This window comes from Monodelphis domestica, chromosome X (assembly GCF_027887165.1).
Source record: "Monodelphis domestica isolate mMonDom1 chromosome X, mMonDom1.pri, whole genome shotgun sequence".
Lineage (NCBI taxonomy): Eukaryota > Metazoa > Chordata > Mammalia > Didelphimorphia > Didelphidae > Monodelphis > Monodelphis domestica.
Genome location: NC_077235.1, coordinates 11045027 through 11066315, shown reverse-complemented (window position 1 = coordinate 11066315; position 21289 = coordinate 11045027). Strand labels below are relative to the sequence as shown.

Sequence of the window (21289 nt, the reverse complement as noted above, 5' to 3'; positions counted from 1 at the left end):
TAAGTAGCATCTATGTAAAATCAAGAACAAAAACATTATTAGTAATGAGGATAAACTAAAGTCTTTTTAGTAAAATCAAGAATGAAACAATGATGTCCATTATTATAATCATTATTTATATATAAAAATGAAAGCTGTAGTAATAAGCCTAACAACAAAAAAGAAATCAAACAAATAATAACCATGGGCAATGAGGAAAACCACCACTTTCTGCATTAGATATGACAAGGAAGTTTTCTAAAAAATCCTCTAGAAAATCAAAAACTAGTTGAAACAATTAACAACTTCAGCAAAGTTGAAGGATATAAAATAAACTCATATAAATCATTAGCATTCTATATATTTTCAACAAAGTCCTGTAGAAGAGAAAGAATCATTCCATTTAAAATAACTATAGACAGTAAGACACAAAGGAACTATCAACAGTTTCAATACATTCTTCCCACAGAAGACAGATTTAAGTAAATACAGAAATATTCATTGCTCATGGGCAAGTCAAGCCAATATAATAAAAGTTATATTAACTAAATTAATTTACTTATTCAGTGCCACATCAATGAAACTACCAACCATTACTTTACTATAGAAGTAGAAAAAATAACTAAATTCATTTGGAGGAACAAAAGGTCAAGAATATCAAGTGAATGAATAACAAAAAATGAGAAGGAAAAGGACCTAGAAGTACCAGATCTCAAATTATACTACAAAACTTCAAACAACAAAAACAATTTGGTACTGAATAAGAATTAGAGTGATTTATCAGGGGAACAGATCAAGTACATCACATACAGAAGCAAATGAGCATAGTAACTTAGTACTTGATAAACCCAAAGATCCTCTCTATTGGGGCCATAACTCGCTATCTGACAAAAACTTACGGGAAAATTGGCAAGTAGCCTGGTAGAAACTAAGCAGAAACCAATACTCCATGCAATACACCAAGATAAGCTCAAAAGGGATACATGCTTTAGACATGAAAAGTAATCACCTAAGCCAATTGTGGTACATGGAAGAAGTTACCTTTCAGATCTATAGATAAAGGAAGAGTTCATGACCAAGCAAGAGATAGAGAGGGCCACACATGATGTAAAATAGATTATTTTGATTACATACATTTTAAGTTTGTATAAACAAAATCAATTCATCTAAAATTAGAAGAAAAGCAAGAAAATGAGGAAGAATCTATGCAGCACATTTCTCTGATAAAAGTCTCAAATATATATAGAATTAAGCCAAGGTTATAAGAATAAGAGCCATTTCCCAATTGATAAATGGAAAGTGTGAATAGGCAGTTTTGGAGAAAGAAATCAAACTTATGAAGAGTCACAAAAAGAAATGTTCTAAAATCATTAATGATCAGAGAAACACTAATTAAAATAATTCTGAGGTACTACCTCATACCCATTAGATTGGCTAAGATGACAGGAAAGGAAAATGACAAATACTAAAGGGGATGTGGGAAAACAAGTACTTTAATGCATTGGTGGTAGGAGCTGTAAACTGGTCCAACCATTCTGAAAACCATTTTGGAACCCTGCCCAAAAACTATTTAGTGATACATATTCTTTGACTCAGTCTATAGCAGCATTGACAAACCTTTAAGAAATCGCATACCCAAATTGCACTCTCAAGCCGTCTTTAGGCTGCCCACATTACCACAGACAGCAGAGAAAGGAAGTGCTCACACTGGGCTGCTAGACAGGAGGGCAGAGAATACAAAAAATGTCTTCAGGTATGGCAGAGTGGGGAACGGAGCAGCCCCCAACATGGGTCTATACCCTAAGCAAAGAAGAAGGGAAAGTCGAGAGAGAGAGAGAGAGAGAGAGAGAGAGACAGAGAGACAGAGAGAGAGAGACAGAGAGAGACAGAGAGAGAGAAAGACAGAGACAGAGAGACAGAGAGACAGAGAGAGAGAGAGAAAGAGAGAGAGAGACAGAGACAGAGAGAGAGAGAGACAGAGAGAGAGAGAAAGAGAGAGAGAGAGCGAGACAGAGAGAGAGAGCGAGACAGAGAGAGAGAGAGACAGGGAGACAGAGAGAGACAGAGAGACAGAGACAGAGAGAGAGAGAGAGAGAGAGAGAGAGAGAGAGAGAGAGAGAGAGAGAGAGGGAGAGGGAGAGAGACAGAGAGAGAGACAGAGAGAGAGAGACAGAGACAGAGAGAGAGACAGACAGAGAGACAGAGAGACAGAGAGAGAGAGAGAGACAGAGAGACAGAGACAGAGAGAGAGAGAGAGAGAGACAGAGAGAGAGAGAGACAGAGAGAGAGAGAGAGAGAGACAGAGAGACAGAGACAGAGACAGAGAGAGAGAGAGAGTGTAAAACAACTGTTTTGGAAACTGAAGGGATGTTCATCAAGTGGGGAATAGCTGAATGGGTCATGGGTATATGAATACCACAGAACAGAGTTGTGCTGTAAAAAATGATGAAATTAATAGTTTCAAAAAAACCTGGAAAGATTTACATGAACTGATGCTAAATGAAGCAAGCAGAATCAACAGAACTGACACAAATAATACTGGTATTAGAAAGAGAATCAATTGCAAAAAAACCCAGCTCTGATAAACATGATGTCCCATGACAGTTTCAAAGAATTTATGATTAAAAAATCTAATCCACACAGAAATAAAGAACTAATAAATTAAGAGTTCATATTAGGGCATATTTTTTCTTGTTTTGGGGGGGGGTGAGGGGACTTGGTTAATACAGAAATTTCTTTTGTATGAATCCTTATTTGTAATGGTTTTTATATACTTGCCATCTTAGTGGGTAGAGGAGAGAGAGAGGAAGGAAGAGAAATAATTTGGAACTTAAAATTAAGTAAATTTGATTTAAAAATAAAATAAAAATTGTCATACAATTTTCCAAATTAAAAAAATAGAAAAAGAAATATCCAGAAAAACCTAGAAATATCTGTATGAACGGATGAAAAGTAAAATAAGCAGAACCAGAAGAAAAAAATATAAAAAGGAAAGGGGGAGGGAGGGAAGGAGGAATGAAGGACTATGATGGATAAAGAAATTTTGAAATACAAAATACCAAAAGGAAAAAAAAAGCTTATAACCAATGATAATATCCTACAAAATTTAATATGATTTTAGCAGGAAAAGAAGGTACCTTTAAATGGAAATTTTCACCAAAGCATTTGTGTTGAGAAAAAACAGTTGGGTAGAATTTTGGAAATGAAATCTAAGATGAGAAAGATTTTTAAAAATTGAATAATCTGAATAGGTTAAAAGATGATCAAATATTTACAGCCTAATAGTGGAGAAAAGAACACTGCTCTTTTAAAATTTGAATTGTTGCAGGGATTAAAGAGACTAAGTCAGAGCTCAGATGCAGTTCTGTCCTTTTTTGTTTTAAGAAAGTTAAGGGACCCTGGGCAAGTCACTTGACCCGCATTGCTAGCCCTTACCACTCTTCTGCCTTGGAGCCAATACACAGTATTGACTCCAAGACGGAAGGTAAGGGTTTAAAATAAAAAGAAAATTAAGGAATTTGTGTTATAAAAGGAGAACACAATGGCAAATTTGAGGACAAATTTTCAAAAACTTATGATTTGTCAAAAATGGGGTGAACAAGAAAAGAATCTCACTCTGATCTGAACCAGATATAGGAATGTGAATATCACTTATGTAGTTTATTTTAGATAACATATTAAAATTTAAGTTGATAAAATAAAACAAATGGGAAGGGAATGAACTACAGATGACTTCTAGGATCCTTCCTAGCTCTGGATCCAATTTCAGATCCATCTAGCTAGATGCCTCCTTTCTCTAAAACACTCAATTCTGTACATAATATAAATTTTATAATTTTGTATACAATCTTCTTTTTCTGTTCTTGAATTTGGAAATATTAAAGTGCATTGATTTTTTTCAAGTTCATAATAAAAAATAAAATTTTAAAAAATCATTAGATTTCCTAAAAACCATGACCAAACATAAGCACTAGATCTGGAATCAGAAAGGCCTAAGTTCAAATCCAGTCTTGGATATGTAGTAGCTGTGTGACCCTGGATAGTTACTTAGCCCCATATCTGCCTCAATTTCCAAAAATGGAGACAAGAGCAGCACCTAGCTTGTAGCGTTGCTTTAAAGATCAAATGAAATAATATTAGTAAAGAGTTTAGCATAATATGTAGAACACAGGAGGTGCCCTTTTCCTCACATATGTGGTCTAGCCACACATCAGGAGGGGACACAAATTACCAGGGCATTCAAATCAATAATAAACTTATGTTTGGTGCTCCATATAGTCTGATATCATTATGCTATTGATTCTGCTTCTTACTGATCTTAATGTGCTTGGCATCACATGATTGCAAATATGGCAGGCCAGTGGCATGGCATTTCTGCTATGTGTTCCTCTACTGAGCATGTAAACTGTATTAGCCATTGCTCTGATGGGCATGGGGCTGCAGAACTCCTCTCTGCCATCAGTTTCTATATTTCAGATGGAGTCCCCAGTTTTCATACAAGTACTCCCCCAACCCTAAACAAGGAAGGGTAGTCTCTACCATCTCTCTTTTACTTAAGAGAGCAGAGATCCAAGCTTCAGCTGTTTGGGTGAAAAAGGTAGGCATTTGCACACCCAGATAATGTCACGTAAGTGAAAACCCTTGGCATATAATGAAAGGAAGCTAGCAGTTCTAAGTCTTAGTTGTATGCCACTTTTCTTTCCTAGAATGCTGGGAATTCCAAAATTCTAGTAGCTATACTTAATCGGTTTCTTTGATAATGCTATGTATTTTATCGTATACTCTTAACTCTATTTGTATAAGCAGAGGTCCACGGGTTTCACTAGATGGTGGTCAAAAGAATCCATGTAGCATACGACAAAGGTTAACAACTTCGAACCTAGAAGAATCTTAACCCCCAGAAGTCTAGCCAGTGATGCATAGACAGCCTACCTTTGAAACTTTGATCTTCTTCAGCTCATCAGGAGTGATGCCTCTGTCCAAAGCCTTGGGAGGCAAAGCCCTAGGATTACAAAGTCTCCATTAATGGCTATCAGTTTCTGAATGCAAATAACTTTTAAGGCTTGCCTTTCAATGAACTAATTAAGGGCTGTGTCTGAAGTGTCATGTTTTCCCCAACTTCCCTTTTTGAGATTATCTAATCACCTATACAAATGCCTGTCTTGAATTATGCATCATAGAGATAGACACATGTGTGTATATGCACATACAAATATAAATGTATGTTTTCATATACAGACAAGTATGTATATACTTGTGTATACACATAGTGTGTGACACATATTTATATGTTCATATGTACAGAATGTATATGTATGTCTACACATGTCCATGACACATATATACAAATGTACAGCACATAACTGCATGTAAATATACTTACATATACAAAATACATCCACATGATGTGTGCTGTATTTGATTTATAACTCATGCTATATAATCAAACAAAACATAAAATGGACATACACACTCATATATAAGTATATAGTCATTCAAAATTTGCATCTCTTGTAGCATGGGCCAACTTTTAAATTCTTATCACAGAGCAACAAGAGGTATCAGTGTCAACGAATGTGCCAGGGGCCTCAGGGGTGACTACAGTGCTCAGATTTCTTGAGTGAAGGATGACTTTTGAAAGTCCCATATTTCATGTTGCTTCTAGAATAACCTGAGCCAAGAAGTCCAAGCATAATGCAAAAATGAAGATAAAAATATATTAACCGAAAAGATATTGTCTTTGGCGCATTTTCTCATTCCATTAACTACCTGTCAGGTTTTTATGCTAATTGGACATTTTATTAATCATCATTATTATAGCTCTTTATGGTTTAGCCACATGGTTTTGACTGAACCATCTTAAGCCTCCTACTTGTACCAGATCCTTTCTTTCTGCAGTTATGAACCCACAGACTGTGGTTGAGTTTTATAAGCACATACCCATTTATTAACCACCTTTAAAGATAAGCATATCTATAGGATGAAATATAGCTTTTGAAAGGCTTGGTTGCACTTTTGAAAGGCCCTTTCAAGATGAATGATTTTTCACCCACGTCCAATGGCTTCATGGAAGAGTGAAGTTTGTAAGATAACAAAGGACAAATTGGCTCTATCTGGGGACTGGTCCTAAAATTGAAGCTTGTGCAAAGAGAGGGCAGACTCTGAACCATACTTTCTCCTCTTCTTTCATCCTTTTCTTTCCTTCCTTGAGGTTTTTCATTACCTTCCCATTCATGCTACAATGGAATTTGAAGCAGATATCATTTGGAAATTTCTCCAATCCAAATAATCTTTATTAACTCATTTCAAAACCAGAAATTTTATTATTTAGGATTTCAAATGCCAAGTTAAGTTTAGAAAGTTAAAGAACAGGGATGGATTCAAGATGGTAGAAAAGGCATACAGACCCAACTGATTTCTACCAAATTCCCCTCCAAAAAAACTATGATAAAATGCATCAAAACAAATTCTGGAGCAGCATAAGCCACACAGAGTGAAATAATTTTTCAGCAAAAATAACTTAGAAGGCCACAACAAAAGATTTAGTGTACCAGGGTAGAAGTAAAGACTAAAGTGGCAGGCCAGGCCAGCCTCCATGGTGGTCACAGGTCTTGGGGGCAGCTGAAGCAGCAGCAAAGATTCTCCAGCTCTTAGCCACAGATGGCAACGGGGGTGAGACAACTGCTCAAAAGGAGATTACCGGGGTCCCTTTACTGGTTCCAGTCCAATACTATTATTATAGTGTCCACATGCATATTCCAAGAAATAGCCCTGGGGAACACTCTAAGGCTAAGGAGGCTCACTAACAGACAGGAGAGCAGGAGACCCTGATCACAATCCTAAGGGGGAAAAGAGTGCTTGGTGTTATTACAAAGACATGAGCATAGGGGGCCAGGAAAGTATTAAACACACTATTCCTTACATAATACCATCTTGGAAGGACAGAAAGCAGATAGATTCCCAGAGCCAGCTCTGAAGGCAGCTACACAAAGAACCTGAAGCTTGGAACAGTGCTCCCTTCAACTCAGATAGAGACAAACTTTAAAAATTTTTTTTAAATTAAAAGAAAAAACCTAGAAAATGAGCAAACAACGAAAAAAGAAACTTCACATAGAAATTTATTTTTGGTGCCAGAGAAGACCAAAACAGAAACTCAGAAGAAAACTAAATCAATACTGCTATATCCAAGGCCTCAAAGAAAAATAGGAATTGGCTCAAAGTCAAAAAAGAATTAATGTAGTCACTTGAAAATAATTTTAAAAATCAAATAAGAGAGGTAGAAGAAAAGTTGTTGGGAAAAGAAATGAGAGTGATATAGGAAAATCATGAAAAAAAAGAGTCAACAGCTTGGTAAAGGAGGCACCCCAAAAAACTTAGGAAATTAATATGTTAAAAAACAGAATAAATCAATAGAAAAAAGGCACAAAATCCACTAAAGAGAAGGACTCTTTAAAAAGAATTGGCTAAATGGAAAAAGATATAGTAAAAGTGAACTGAAGAGAAGAACTTCTTAAAAGGCAGAGTTGACAATATTGGGGGAAAAGTACAAAAATTCACTGAGGAAAAGAACTCTTTAAAATGTAGAATTGGTCAAATGAATAAGGAGGTACAAAAGCTCACTGAAGAAAATCATCCCTTAAAAATTAGAATAGGGCAAGGGGAAGCTATGACTCCATGGGACATCAAGAAATAAAGAAAGTCAAAATTATTTTAAAAATAGAAGAAAATGTGGAATATATCATGGGAAAAACAACTGACCTGGAAAACAAATCCAGAAGAGATAATATACGAATTATGAAAGCCGTGATAAAAAAAAGTTTAGATATCACCTTTCAAGAAATTATCAAGGAAAACTACCCTAATATTCTAGAACAAAAGGATAAAATAGAAATAGAAAGAATCCACCAATCAACTCCTGAAAGAGATTCCAAAAGAATAACTCTCAGGAATATTATAGCCATTTCTAGAACTCCCAGATCAAGGAGGAAATATTGCATGTAGCCAAAATAAATAACTCAAATATCATGGAGACATATTCAAGATAACATAATAGTTAGCAGTTTCTACATTAAAGGTCTGGAGGGCATGGAAAATTATATTCCAGAGAACAAAGGAGCTAAGACTTCAACCAAAAATCACTTACCCATAAAGACTGAGCATAATCCTTCAGGGAAAAGATTGCAATTCAATGAAACTGAGGACTTTCAGACATTCCTGATGAAAAGATTGGAGCTGAATGAAAAATCTGACTCTCAAATATAATGTTCAAGAGAAGCATAAAAAGGTAAACAGGAAAGAGAAATCAAAAGACATTCAATAAGGTTAAACTATTTGTATCCCTATATGGGGTTCTTGTAAATCCTAAGATCTTTATGAATATTAGAGTAGTTAGGAGGAGTATATACATAGACAGAAGGCAAGAGTATGAGTTAAATATGATGAGATGCTATAAAAATAAATAAAACTAAGTCTTGAGAAAAGAAAATGTATTGAGAGGAGGGGGAAGGGGAAAATAGAATGGGGTAAATTATAACATAAAAAAGAGCTTTTCTGCAGTGGAGAGGAAGATGGGAGAGGAAGAGAGGAGAGCACATGAACCTTCCCTCATCATAATTGGCTCAGTGAAGGAAGAAAATACACAAGCAATTGAGTATGAAAATATATCTTACCCTACAGGATAGAGGAGGGGAAGAGGATAGGAGAAGGGGATGGTAAAGAAAAGAGGGCAAATTGGAAGAGGTGGTGGTCAGAAACTAAAGAGGGAGAAATAGGATGGAGAGCAATGCACAATATTCAGAATGATGTAAAGTGTTTTCACCAGTCTCTTTAATAAGGTCTAATTTCTCAAGTATATAAACGACTCAAGTCATTCTCCAACTGATAAATTGTCAAAAGATATGAACAGGCAATTCTTAGACAAAGTAATTAAAGCTCTTTATAAGCATGCAAAAATGCTCTAAATCTCTATTAATTAGAGAAATGCAAATTAAAACAATTCTGAGGCACCATCCCACACCTATCAGATTGGTTGTTATGACAGAAAAGAAAAATGGCAAAATGCAGAGAGAATGTGGGAAAACTGAGACACTGATGCACTGTTGGGGGAGTTGTGAAGTGACTCTTTCTGAAAAGCAATTTGGATCTATGCCCAAAGGACTATAAAACAGTACAAATCCTCTGACCCAACAATGCCATTACTAGATGGGAGCAAAGAATTAGAAAGTGAATGAATAGCCATCAATTGGGAAATTGCTGAGTAAATTATAATATAGGATTTTAATAGAATGTTATTATGCTGTAAGAAATGACAAATAGGAATTCAGAAAAAACTGGAAGGATTTACAAGAACTGAAGCAGAGTGAAATAAGCAGAACTAGGAGAAAATTGTACACAGTGACAGAAATACTGTACAATGAACAACTGTGAATAATTTAGCTATTCTCAGCAGTACAATGAACCAAAACTATCCCAAAGGACTAATGCTAAAAATGCCATATGCTTCCAGTTAAGAAACTGATGGAGTCTAAATCCAGATCACAGCAAACTTTTTCACTTTCTTAATTTTTTTGTTCATATTTCCTTCCACAAAAGGATTAATATGGAAAAACGTTTGATATGATTGCACACATAAAGTCTATATGACATTGCTTACCATCTGTGCAGTTGGGAGAGAATTTGAGAATCAAAATTCTTTATAAAATGTTGGAAATTGTTTTTACATGTACTTGGGGGGAAAATAAAATTAATTTTTTGAAATAAGAAAGTTAAAGAAATTGGTCTGCCCATTTGATTACTGATGTGTTCATTTATCATTTATGTGAATTCAGGTTCTTCAAAGACCCTTGATTTCATAGCAAGTAGCTATTCTTTCCATCCATTAGAAGTCCTCTGAACCTTGGGAAATTACAGACATACAATTTGGGAAAGTTGAAAGAGTCAAAATAACAGACACTTACCAGCTATTTCAACACAGGCAAGTCACTTTACTTCACTGAGTCTCAGTTTCCTCTTCTGAAAACTGTAAAAAATAGATGTTGCAGGTTATTCCTGTGAGAAAACCACTCAGGAAACCTTACTACAATATTTTAAGGACCCCAAATTTCATCATCATGAGGACTTGCTTTATATATATAAATAACCACACTTTCACTATCTGATAGGTGGTTGCTGGTTTCTCACTGTAAGAAATTTCACCATCCTCAAACCAATATGCTACTTACTCTACCAGAATCATGGAAAACTCTGGAGGACCTTATAAATGTTAGTTAAGATTAGTTTCTGGTACATTTTCCAATACAGCTACATAGCTATAATCTAATTGAGTTAGAGACTCTCTTTCAATGATGCAGATCAAAACTTGTCCAAGCCTAGAGAGCAGAATTTGGGTCTAAGAACTTTGCCAAACTAATTTCATTAGACTTTCTGGGGATGGTGAATATTGAAAACAGAGAGAAGTCACCATTGATTTACTCAAACAAGTCACTCCATCTCACTTAAAGTGGTAAGATATATTGGTACATTCATTGGGTGAAATGAAACAATCTCGATCACAGACTTAAGTGCAGAAAATACTTAAGAGTTACAGATAGGAAGAAGGTTCGGATAGGAAGCTTGGTCAAGTCCTAGAGGTCATTGATTAATTTATCAAGCAAATAGAGACTGGAATCATTCTAGAGGTTAGAGTAAGTGTAATGTTCCAGTTGACCCGTTTGAGAAGGAATGCAGCTCAGCTTCAATCAAGGTGTCTTCTCTCCTACTCCTCTTTGGCTGGATGAGCTTGTTTCACACCGAGTTAAGAGGATGGTGGAATTCCCATTAATGTCCTAACAGCAACCCAGCATCAGCTGATGAGAGTGTGTACACTGAAAACCAAAGAGAGACTGGATGAAGATTCATAGCTCCACAAAGAACTCACCGAAGAAGCAATACCGTGTCTAAAAGGAATTTCCTGAGCATTCCATAAATAGGAGAAAAGGACTTCCAGAAATCTGCAAGTTCCCCCTTTGACCCATGCTCTGTTTTAGTATAAGTCCGCTTTCTTCTAGACTCTATGTACTTGTAGGGAAGAGGGACTGAACTGGAATGTTCAGGGAGGGGAAACACCTCTGGTGAGAAGGCTTGCTGAGCACTTTTCCGAACTGCTTATCCACCTCTGGTGTCCACCTTTCACTCAACTATCACGTGTAGCTCCAAGGAGCTGTAGGATGTACAGCAGCCACACCCTGGTAAAATTCTCAGGTCACATATGGTAAAAGGATTGTACAACTGTTCAGAAGGACATCATAGAGGATGCTTTGCTAGTAGTGGGTGTTAGGACCCTACTGTGTTGCCTATACACAGTTGTGTCACAGTTCAAGAGTGAAGAGGAACACTGGTACACTAGCGGGGGTCCTGATCCTTGTTCCAGGGTGGAGAAGAGTGTTTGTGTTTAGTTAGACCAGAAAATAGATCAAAAGAATAGTGACCAAACTTCTCCTTAAATCATAACACCTTGGAAGAACTGAAAACTTACAGATTCCCAGAACTAGCTCTGAAAGTAGTAGTACAAAAAAACCTAAAGCTTGCGATAGTGCCTATATATTTCCAACAAAGTCTAGCAGGAAGAGATTAAAAGAGAAATTTCATTTAAAATAACAGCAGAAAATATAAAATAACTAGGAGTCTAATTGCCAAGACAAACCAAGGAACACAATTACAAAACACAAAACTCTTTTCACACAAATAGTCAGAGCTCAACAATAGGAGTAGGCCGAGTCAATACAAAAGAACCAACAATTCTACCTAAATTTTAACTTATTCAGTGCCATACCAATAAAACTACCAACTATTTTATAGATTTAGAAAAGTAATAAAATTTATAAAAAATAAATATTAAATTTTATAAAAATAAAAAATAACACTCATTTTAAAATAAAAATAAATGGGGGCATCTGGGTAGCTCAGTGGAGTGAGAATCAGGCCTAGGTTCAAATGTGGCCTCAGACACTTCCCAGCTGTGTGACCCTGGGCAAGTCACTTAACCCATATTGCCTAGCCCTTACCACTCTTCTGCCTTAGAACTACCACACAGTATTGATTCCAAGACAGAAGGTAAGGGTTTACAAAAATAAATAAATAAGATAATAAAATAAGATAAAAATAAATTATAAAATCTGAAAAACAAAAGATCAAGAATGTCATGGGAATTGAGGAAAAATGTAATGGAAGGTGGCCTAGATGTACTAGAACTCAAGCTGTTATACAAAGTAGTAACAGTCAAAACAATCTGGCACTGTCTAGGAAATGAAAATGGTGGACCGATGAAACAGATTAGGTATACAACACACAGTAGTAAACGGCCAAAGCTTTGACAAATGCTTTTTGTCTTTGATAATGATATGTTTGATAAATGAAAAGATGTAAACCTTGGGGAAAAGAACTCACTATTTGACAAAAATTGCTGGGCAAATCAGAAAGCAGCTTGACAGAAACTAGGAGAGCTGAGTGGCACAGTAGATAGAGGACCAGGTCTTGAGTCAGGAAGTCTAAAGACTTCAGTTCAAATCCTGCCTCTGACATTTAATAGTTGTGTGAACCTAAGCAAGTCACTTAATCCTGTTTGTTTCAGTTTCCTCATCTGTAAAAATAAGCTGGAGAACCAAATGGCAAACCACTTCAGTGTCTTTGCCAAGACCTCAAATCAGATACTGAAGAATTAGACACCAAGGAAATGACTCAGCAACAACAACAACAAGGTATAGACCAACATCTCACACCACACAGGAAGATGAGGTCAAAATGGCTGCATGATTTAGACATAAAGGTGAAATCATAAGCAAAGAGGAGCATAGAAAAATTTACCTGTCAAATCTATGGATAAAGAGGATTTTCTGACCAAACAAAAAACAGAGAGTATTATGGGATATGAAATGGATAATTATTATTACATTAAATCAAAAAGAATTTACATAAACAAAACCAATGCAACTAAGATTAGAAGGAAAGTAGGAAACGGGGGAGGAAATTTACAGTAAGTTTCTCAGATAAAGGCCTCATTTCAAATACATAGAGGACTGAGTCAAATCTATAAGAAGAGGAATCAATCTCCAGTTGACAAATGGTCAAAGGACACAAACAAGCAATTTTCAGATGAAGAAATCAAAGCTATATATAGTTATGAAAAAGTGCTCTGAATCACTACTGACTAAAGAAATGCAATACCACCTCATACCTATTATATTGGCTAATATGACAGAAAAGGAAAATGACAGATGTAAGAGGGAATAAGGAAAAATTGGGACACTAATGCACCACTGATGTTGTGATCATTTTGGAGGGCAATTTGATATGATGCCCAAAGGGCTATAAAACTGTGTATACCCTTTGACTCAGCAATACCACTACTAGGTCTCTAAATAAAAAGAAAAATGGCCTATTCGTGCAAAAATATTTGTAGAAGCTCTTTTAAAATGACAAAGACAGATACAGGAGGCCCTGGGTTCAAACCTGGCCTCAGACACTTCCTAGCCATGTAAGCCTGCGCAAGTCACTTGACCCCCATTGCCTAGCCCTTACCACTCTTCTGCCTTAGAATCAATATTGATTCTAAGGCAGAAGGTGAGGGTTTTAAAAAATAAAATAAAATAAAATAAAATGGCAAAGAATTAGAAATTGAGGGGTGTCAATCTACCTGGGAATGGCACAACAGGTTGTGGTACATGATTGTGGTTGAGTACTATCGTGTTATAAGAAATGACAAGCAGGATGAGTTGAGAAAAAATCTAGCAAGACTTCTACAAACTGAGTACAAAGTGAGCAGAACCAGAAAATTGTACACAGTAAATGCAATACTGTAAGATGATCAACTGTGTGACTTGACTATTCTCAAGAAATCAATGATTTAAGACAATTCAAAAGGATTTATGATGAAAAATTCTATCCATCTCCAGAGAAAGAACTGATGAAGAGTCTGAATGCAGACTGAAACATAGTTTTTTTTCCACTTTATTTTTCTTGTTGCTTTGGGAGGGGGTCCTGTGTTTTCTTTTAAATTATGGCAAATACTGGGAATATGTTTTACATGACTACAGATGTATAATCTCTATCAAATTTCTTCACTTCTGAAGGAACGGAAAAGGGGAGGGAAGGACAGAATTTAGACTCAAAACTTATTTTAAAAATTTAAATGTTGAAAATTGTTATTACATTTAATTGGAAGAATATGTAAAATTTCCCCCAAAATAAGGAAAATGGCAGTTCCAATAAAATGAAATTACTTGACCAAGGTCATGCAAGTAATAAGTAATAGCTGGGATTTGAAATCAGCTCGTCAGACTCAAAATCTAGCGCCCTTTCTCAGACTCAAAATCTAGCGCCCTTTCTACTATATGTTTTTTTCATTCCCTTATTTTTAGGCTGTAGAGGGAGATTTTGAATCTTACATTTTTCATCTATAAGATTAGATATTGCTGAGAGTTATGTGTGCTCTGCAAAGCTGATGAATTTGCTCTCATACTTTCAGATCAGCAGTGTAACGTCACCACTGGACTTAGGTCAAGAAGACCTTAACTCAAATCCTGCCTCAGATACATATCAGCAATGTGGTCCCAGGAAATGTACTTAACATCACTCAGCCTCAGTTTCCTCATCTCTATTAATATTATATGCCTCACAGGGTTGCCTGAATGCTCAAATGAGATAATAGTTATAATGCAGCTGACAACTACTGAGGCACTGTAACAATGCCAATATATTTGAGGTGGGACAAAAGGAATGAATAAATGTATGGAGGAGGAGAAGCACAATATATATCACAAGAATAATGAATTGTCTGCTTTGGATAGAAAAGAGAGATTGTAGAGGGGAATAATAGAAGGATAGGGGCTGAACATGTGATTTCATTTGGTACAGGCAACTTCCCAAGGGAGGAAATTTCCCCTATCAAGAATTTCTCTGAAATTTATAGCTGGAGAGAATTACCTGGAGTACTAAAAAGTTAAAGAACGTGTCCAGGGAACTGAAGCCAGCACAGTTAAGAAAGAGGACTTGAACCCAAGTCTTCATGGCTTTGTAACTCATTCTCCATTCACTACCTTTCAAAAAGAAGACAGCAATGGAAAATGAGTCTAAAGCTAGTCTAGAGTGAGACTTGAAAGCCAAGCTAAGGGATTTGGACTTCCTTCTGGAGGCAGAGAATAGCTGGTGAAAGCTTTTAAACAACAAGGTAACTAAGAAGTTCTTCAAGAAGATCTGGTCTCTATACACAGAGCAGGATTAAAAGTGAGGAAAATTGAAAGACTGCAATACTTGGAGTTAGGAAGACTGGGATTCAAGTCCTGCCTTGGAAATTTATTCTCTGGATGACCTTGGGCAAGTCACTTTACCTCTCTGAGCTTCAGGTCCCTCTTCCATAAAATAGAAATAATGCTGGCATCCAAGAGTGGTTGTGGGGAAGCTCAATGTGTAGCAAGTGCTCTAGCAACCAGTGTACCCTTAAAGTGCCTACCATTTCAAGCACCATTGCTATTGACCTGAGGTAATAAAGCCTGAGTAGGATAACAATACAAATGGAAAAGGGAAGGATCAGATCGATGCAAGAGGTATTAATTAAGCATGAAGAACGAATATGGCTTTGTGACTGTGTTGATGTGGTGGCTGAGGGGGGCCGGGCCTCAAGGATGACTGAGATTTCACACTTGGGTAACTAGGAAAATGAAGGTATTGTTACCAAAATGGTTAGAAGAAGAAACTGGTTTGTGTTGGAAGAGGATGAGTTTGATTTTAGACATGATGAGTTGGAAGGGTTGGTGGCACATCCAGGCAAAATGCAGTAGGCCATTGGGACTGGAGCTTGGGAGAGGAGTGACTAAGTTTAGAGATGAAGGTTCAGGACTTTCTGAAGACTGGATGAAAGCCTGGGAGGGGTTTACCCTAAAGAGCAGACTTAATTGGGATGTGGCACACCTTTGAAGAGTTAACATGTAGAAGAAGGGTTTGGGTTGCTTGATCCTGGAAGTAGGACCACGAAGTTGGAAGTTGCTGAAAACTGGCTTTTAGGCTGATGGTCCAAAGGGAACATTCTTAATAATCAGAACTGCAGCCATGTGAAGATCTCCCATCCCTGGAGATCTTCAAGAAGAGCTTGAATGACTTGGGAGGAGGGAATAGAGGAGATTCTTGCTGGATCGGGTATGCCAGAGAGCCTCTAAGGCTTAGGACTAATCTAGGATCCCGGTATCGCCAACGAAAAAAACAAGAGAGAGGAAAGAGTCAAGGGCTCAGGACAATAGCTTGATAGTGCGGTAAAAAGCATACTATCTGTATTTGGAGTCACTAGACTCAGGTTCAGATCACAAGTCTACCACTTCCTACTCATGCAGTCATTTTTCCCTGCTGGGTTTGGTTTCCTGAACTGGAAAACAAGAGAGTTGGACCAGATGATCCCTAAGTCCCCTTCCAACTGTGATCCTAAGCTATTTGCCAGATGCTCAACCCAGCCCACATGCCTACTCTGTGTAGAGCCCCACGTAACCACGAATTCTGCAAGGAATCCATGGAGTGAGGGGCAGGGAAGGGATGCAGAGTAAGAAATATGGAACTCTTCCCACAGTGTTCCTTTTCGAGGGAGCCACATGTATCCAAGAAAGAAATGCAGGTGCCCCTGGAGATGACCTTGCCCCTGTAGACAGCAAAAGTATGAGTGGCATAGAGGGATGAATCCCAAAGGCAGCATTTAGAGTACAGATGAGATGAAAAGCGCAGCTTCCTTACCTTTTATAAGCACTTGGATTTTCTTCTAAAGTTGTTTTTTAATATATGGTCCTTTTTACCAAACAAGCCAGTTTTGTAATTTGGCCATTGGATTCACTCTTGCTAAGTTGCTTGACCCTGATGAGGGAGCTCATTCTTTAAAATCGTCATCGCCGCTTACCTTGTGGAAATCAAAAGCTGGACAAATGCTTTATGGCAAATTAAGCCTGCTGCCCTTTTGGACACTGAGACGAGGTACGACCGTGTAGTCCCTGCTTCTGTGCAAGTGATAGCTTGCGTTTTCAGGGAGAGCGAGGCAGGGTGTCCGGGAGAGGGGAGCCTGCCCTCGGGGGTTGGGAGGGGAGCCACTGGGTACAGGAGAGGTAGGGAGAAATGATGATGTCAACGTCAACAACAGTCATATGATAATAAGGATCCACAAGTACCAGCCACAGTGGATAGAGAGCCGGCCCAGGAGCCAGAGGGACCTGAGGCTTCGATTCTGTCTGTGATGCATGCTGGCTGGGTAACCCTGGACAAGTCTTTTCTGCTTTCAAGGCTTCAGGCAGCTATGAGTACACGCTGCAGAGAAAGCTCTGACCAGTGGCAGAAGTTTCCTCAACCAAGAGCTCTTTATATAATAAAGAAGTTGCAGCTATAGTCCCTAGCCTTAGTCCTATCCCTATTGCCTCAGGCTCTCAGTTCCAGCCAACTGGACTACTTGCCCTTCTGCCACCACATTCCATCTAGTCTCATCTTCCATGCCTGGAATAGCCCCCCACCCCTCACTCTGCCTCTGGGAATCAGTAACTCCATTCAAGGCTCAGGTCACCTGTCATCTCCTCCACATTTTTTCCCTTTTCTGATTCCTCCAGTTGTTAGTATACTCTTCTGTCAATCATTCTGCTGGCTGCTGCAGCTATTTGAACCCATTCTCATTCTCTCATTCACATTCTCCTCTCCTCAGAGACTCTCAGATGAGCTTTCTGGATAGTAGATTCTGAAAAACATGGAGTTTTCTTAACTTTTATTCCCAGTCCTCCCACCATAAAGTTAGGATATGGCCCTAAAGTCCACACGAATGAAATCTTAAGCCCCTAACTTCCCTCCTTCCCTCAAAGCTCTCTGAATAACACAACTGAAGAGACTTTGGAAGCCAAAGATATGGGTCTGACGCCTTATGTGACGTTGGCTAAGGTACTTAACAACTGTGGGTCTCAGTTCTCTTATTTTAGTCATAAAATTGGGAAGGTCAGACTAGATGTGCTTTAGAGATTTTACTTATCTATGTATACAGTTTCACTTCAGAGAATGCAAGCTCTTTGAAAGCAAGGCCTGATTTGATCTTTGTATCCCTAATCAATAAGTGAATATTTATTAAGCACCCACAATTTTTTAGGTACTATTTTAAGCGCTGAGGATCCAAAGAAAGTCAAAAAAAGAAGCCCGAGTTCTCAATGACTTACATTCAAATAGGAGAGAACAACATACACACAATTATTTCAAATAAGATATACACAGGATAAATTGGGAATAATCTCAGAAGGAAAGCAGTAAAATTAAGGAGGAGTTAGAATGGCTTCTTGAATTAGGTAGGACTTTAGTTGAGAACTGGAAAAAACAGGGACACTAGGAGAAAGAGAAAGGAAAGAGGAGAGAAGAGGGAGAGAGACAGAGTGACAGAGAATAAATGACTTTGGGGACATGGAGTCTTGTACAAGGAATAGCAAAGAAGTCATAGTCACTGGATCGTGGAGTACATGGAGGGGGGTAAGGAAAAGAATGGAGAAGTAGAAGGGGGCCAGATTATGAAAGCCTTTTATAGCCAGATAATTTCTTCTTTGATCATGATGATAATGGTCAGAGTTGGGATGATCTGATCAGCGCATAAGGAAGACCTATTTGATAGCTGAATTGATGATAGACAAGACTGGGAACAGGCTTCAAAGAGACCATCGAGAAGGCCGTTACAACAATCGAGGCATGAGAAGATGAGGGACTGCACCAGAATGCTGGCAATGTCAAAGGAGAGAAAGGAGTATATATGAGAGACGTTGGGAAGGCAAAAAGACAAGACAACAGACTGTCTATGAGGGGGGAGGGGGGAGAGAGTGAGAATTTGAAGAGGACAACTAGGTTGTAAATATGGGTGACCAGGAGGATGGTGGTACTCTTGACAGCAACAGGGAAATTAGGAAAAGGGGAGAGTTGGGAAGAGGGAAGAGAATGAATTTGGTTTTAGGTTTTTTAAATTTAAGGTGTCTATGAGACTTCAAATTTGAGATTCCCAATAGACTGGAGATGTGAGATGGGATATCAAAAAAGAGGTGAGGCCTGCATAAAAAGATCTGAGGGTGATCTCTACAGAGATGTTAACTGAACTCATAGGAACTGATGAGACCATCAAGTGAACTAGAATAAAGGGATAAGAGAAGAGGGACCAGGACAGAGTTTTGAGGGACACCCCCAAATGGCAGATGTGACATAGATGAAGATGCAAAACAAGGAGGCTGAAAAGGAGATATGCAACAGGTAGGACTAGAAATAGTGTTATGAAAACTGAGAAAACATCATTGAAAACAGCATGATAGACAATGTCAAAGACTACAGAGATACCAACAAGGAAGAAGACTGTCAACACCTAGTGGGCACAGTAGAAATTAATAACACCTTGTAGAATTTAAGAGACAAATGATGGTGAGAGATGAGGAACAGAAACCATGAACTCACGGACCAGGTTCTAACCCTCAATGGCTGTTGTTGTTGTTGGAAGGGAGCTCATTTAATTCAATGCTCCCAATTCCACAAGTAAAGAAACTGAGGCACACACTAGCCAAGTTCCTGATTCCCAGTTGTCTGGGTGGTAAGTTGCAGGGCCAACAGTCAACTCAGAGCCCAAGATTCCCAAACCAGGGCTTTTTTCACAATTGAACTTCTCAGAGTACTTTGGCAGTGGCAGTTTCAATTTCAGGGTTTTTCTAGTTAAGATTTTAGGACTCTGTCCTAACAGCACAGCAGGACGACTAGGTATGAAGTTAATAATATTCAGGGCACACTGTTCGAAAAGCTTATGTGACAGCCCACCAGAATAGGAGAAGAGAACTGGTACGAAAGCATGAGGATGGGTCCAAACAGCAGCAACAGAGATTCATATTCACAAAATTTGTGAAGAGTTATATACTCTGTATATACTGTACTAGTAGATAAAAACCAAAATTGAGCTTAGATTTCAGGCCTGCGAATCTTCATCTGAAAAATATAGGTGCTACATAAATATTTCCTGGGATCACACATATGCATATAAAATCCTCAAAAATCTGAATCTAAAAGGAAATGAACACTAAAAATAGGCAAAACTACCTTAAAAATACGGCAGCTCCTACCCTAGAGGTAGATACAAGTATCTTGGGAGCTAACACATTTTGGCAACATATGGTGGGCCATATATAAAGAACCAACATTTACAACAAAATACAACTCTTTCAGAAATATGCTATACCAATTTCTCCCAAGAGACCTCTGGAGTTTGTTACTGGATTTCCATACTGCATGATGATGTATTCAAATTGGTTGGAATGGGGAAAAAACTCAGGCCCCAGGAAATGCAATTTTCAACAGGTCATTGCTAATTTATATGAGAGCAAAGAATGATCTTTTGATCTCCTTACTTTTCCTCCTCAGTGGCATCAGTACTTCAACAACTACATTTATTTCCTACATAAGAAAGAGAGGCATATTTAGGTACAGAAACTGAAAAGCATCAACATAAAAATGTACATGCCATCCTATGATAGCAAGTTTACCTCCTTCTCCAGAACCCCAATCCCTTTATTTTCTTTCCTCTGGCTCACAACATAAATGTGTGGTCTTAGTCCCTCCTCACCATCATGGCAGAAGGATTGACAGGGCTGAAGAGGTCTGAGGTTATATCCAGCTCTCAGAATGGACAATTGAGGAGCAAATTTAATTTGGCCTTCTGGGACCAAACCAGGAGCAAATGGGTGGAACTTGGAAAGAGGCAAATATAGCTGGGATGGATTTAAATAAAAATAACAATGTACACATCTACAAATGGAAATAGTGGATGGACTCCTCTCTCACTGGAGGATTGGAAGCCAAGGGTGGATGACGATGTGTTGTAGAAGGAAATCTTGGACAGTTTTATGTTAGACTTGATAGTTACTGAAGCCCCTTCCAGCGATGAGATGAGAAGATTCTGCTAAGATCATCATTTTTCAGATCTGAAAATTGTAAAATAATTCAGTCGAACACTCTGGAATGAAAAAATGAATCAAGAAGGCCAATAAGTACTTTGGAAGACAGAGAGTTAGTATAGCGCCTTGCTGGGTCAGCTACTGCCAAGATCTGTAGGATCTGATGAAAAGTCATCCGGTGATCAACTCTAATCACATGACCTGAAAAGCCAATCTGGAAGGATTTTTGAATTGTAATTGGCTAACTGGAGTGTACACACACACACACACACACACACACACACACACACACACACACACACGCACGCACGCACACTCCAACCAAATAAAATTTATATTTAAATGCTATGAGCTGTCACAATGGGAGG

General features: G+C 38.0%; 1 protein-coding gene across 23 annotated transcripts in view; it reads right to left on the bottom strand.

The window, feature by feature from the left end:
- Positions 1-21289, bottom strand: part of LOC100010218 (casein kinase I-like) — a 347880-nt gene that overhangs the window by 40684 nt on the left and 285907 nt on the right. For 7 of the 23 annotated variants that reach the window (XM_056809255.1, XM_056809259.1, XM_056809256.1 and 4 more), the window contains one exon: positions 9936-9997. The gene's annotated coding sequence lies outside the window, so the exon portion shown is untranslated. Of the gene's footprint in view, positions 1-4911; positions 4982-8122; positions 8194-9935; positions 9998-10684; positions 10842-21289 lie in introns of all 23 variants that reach the window. The other 16 variants (XM_056809247.1, XM_056809241.1, XM_056809244.1 and 13 more) reach the window with 5 other exon arrangements.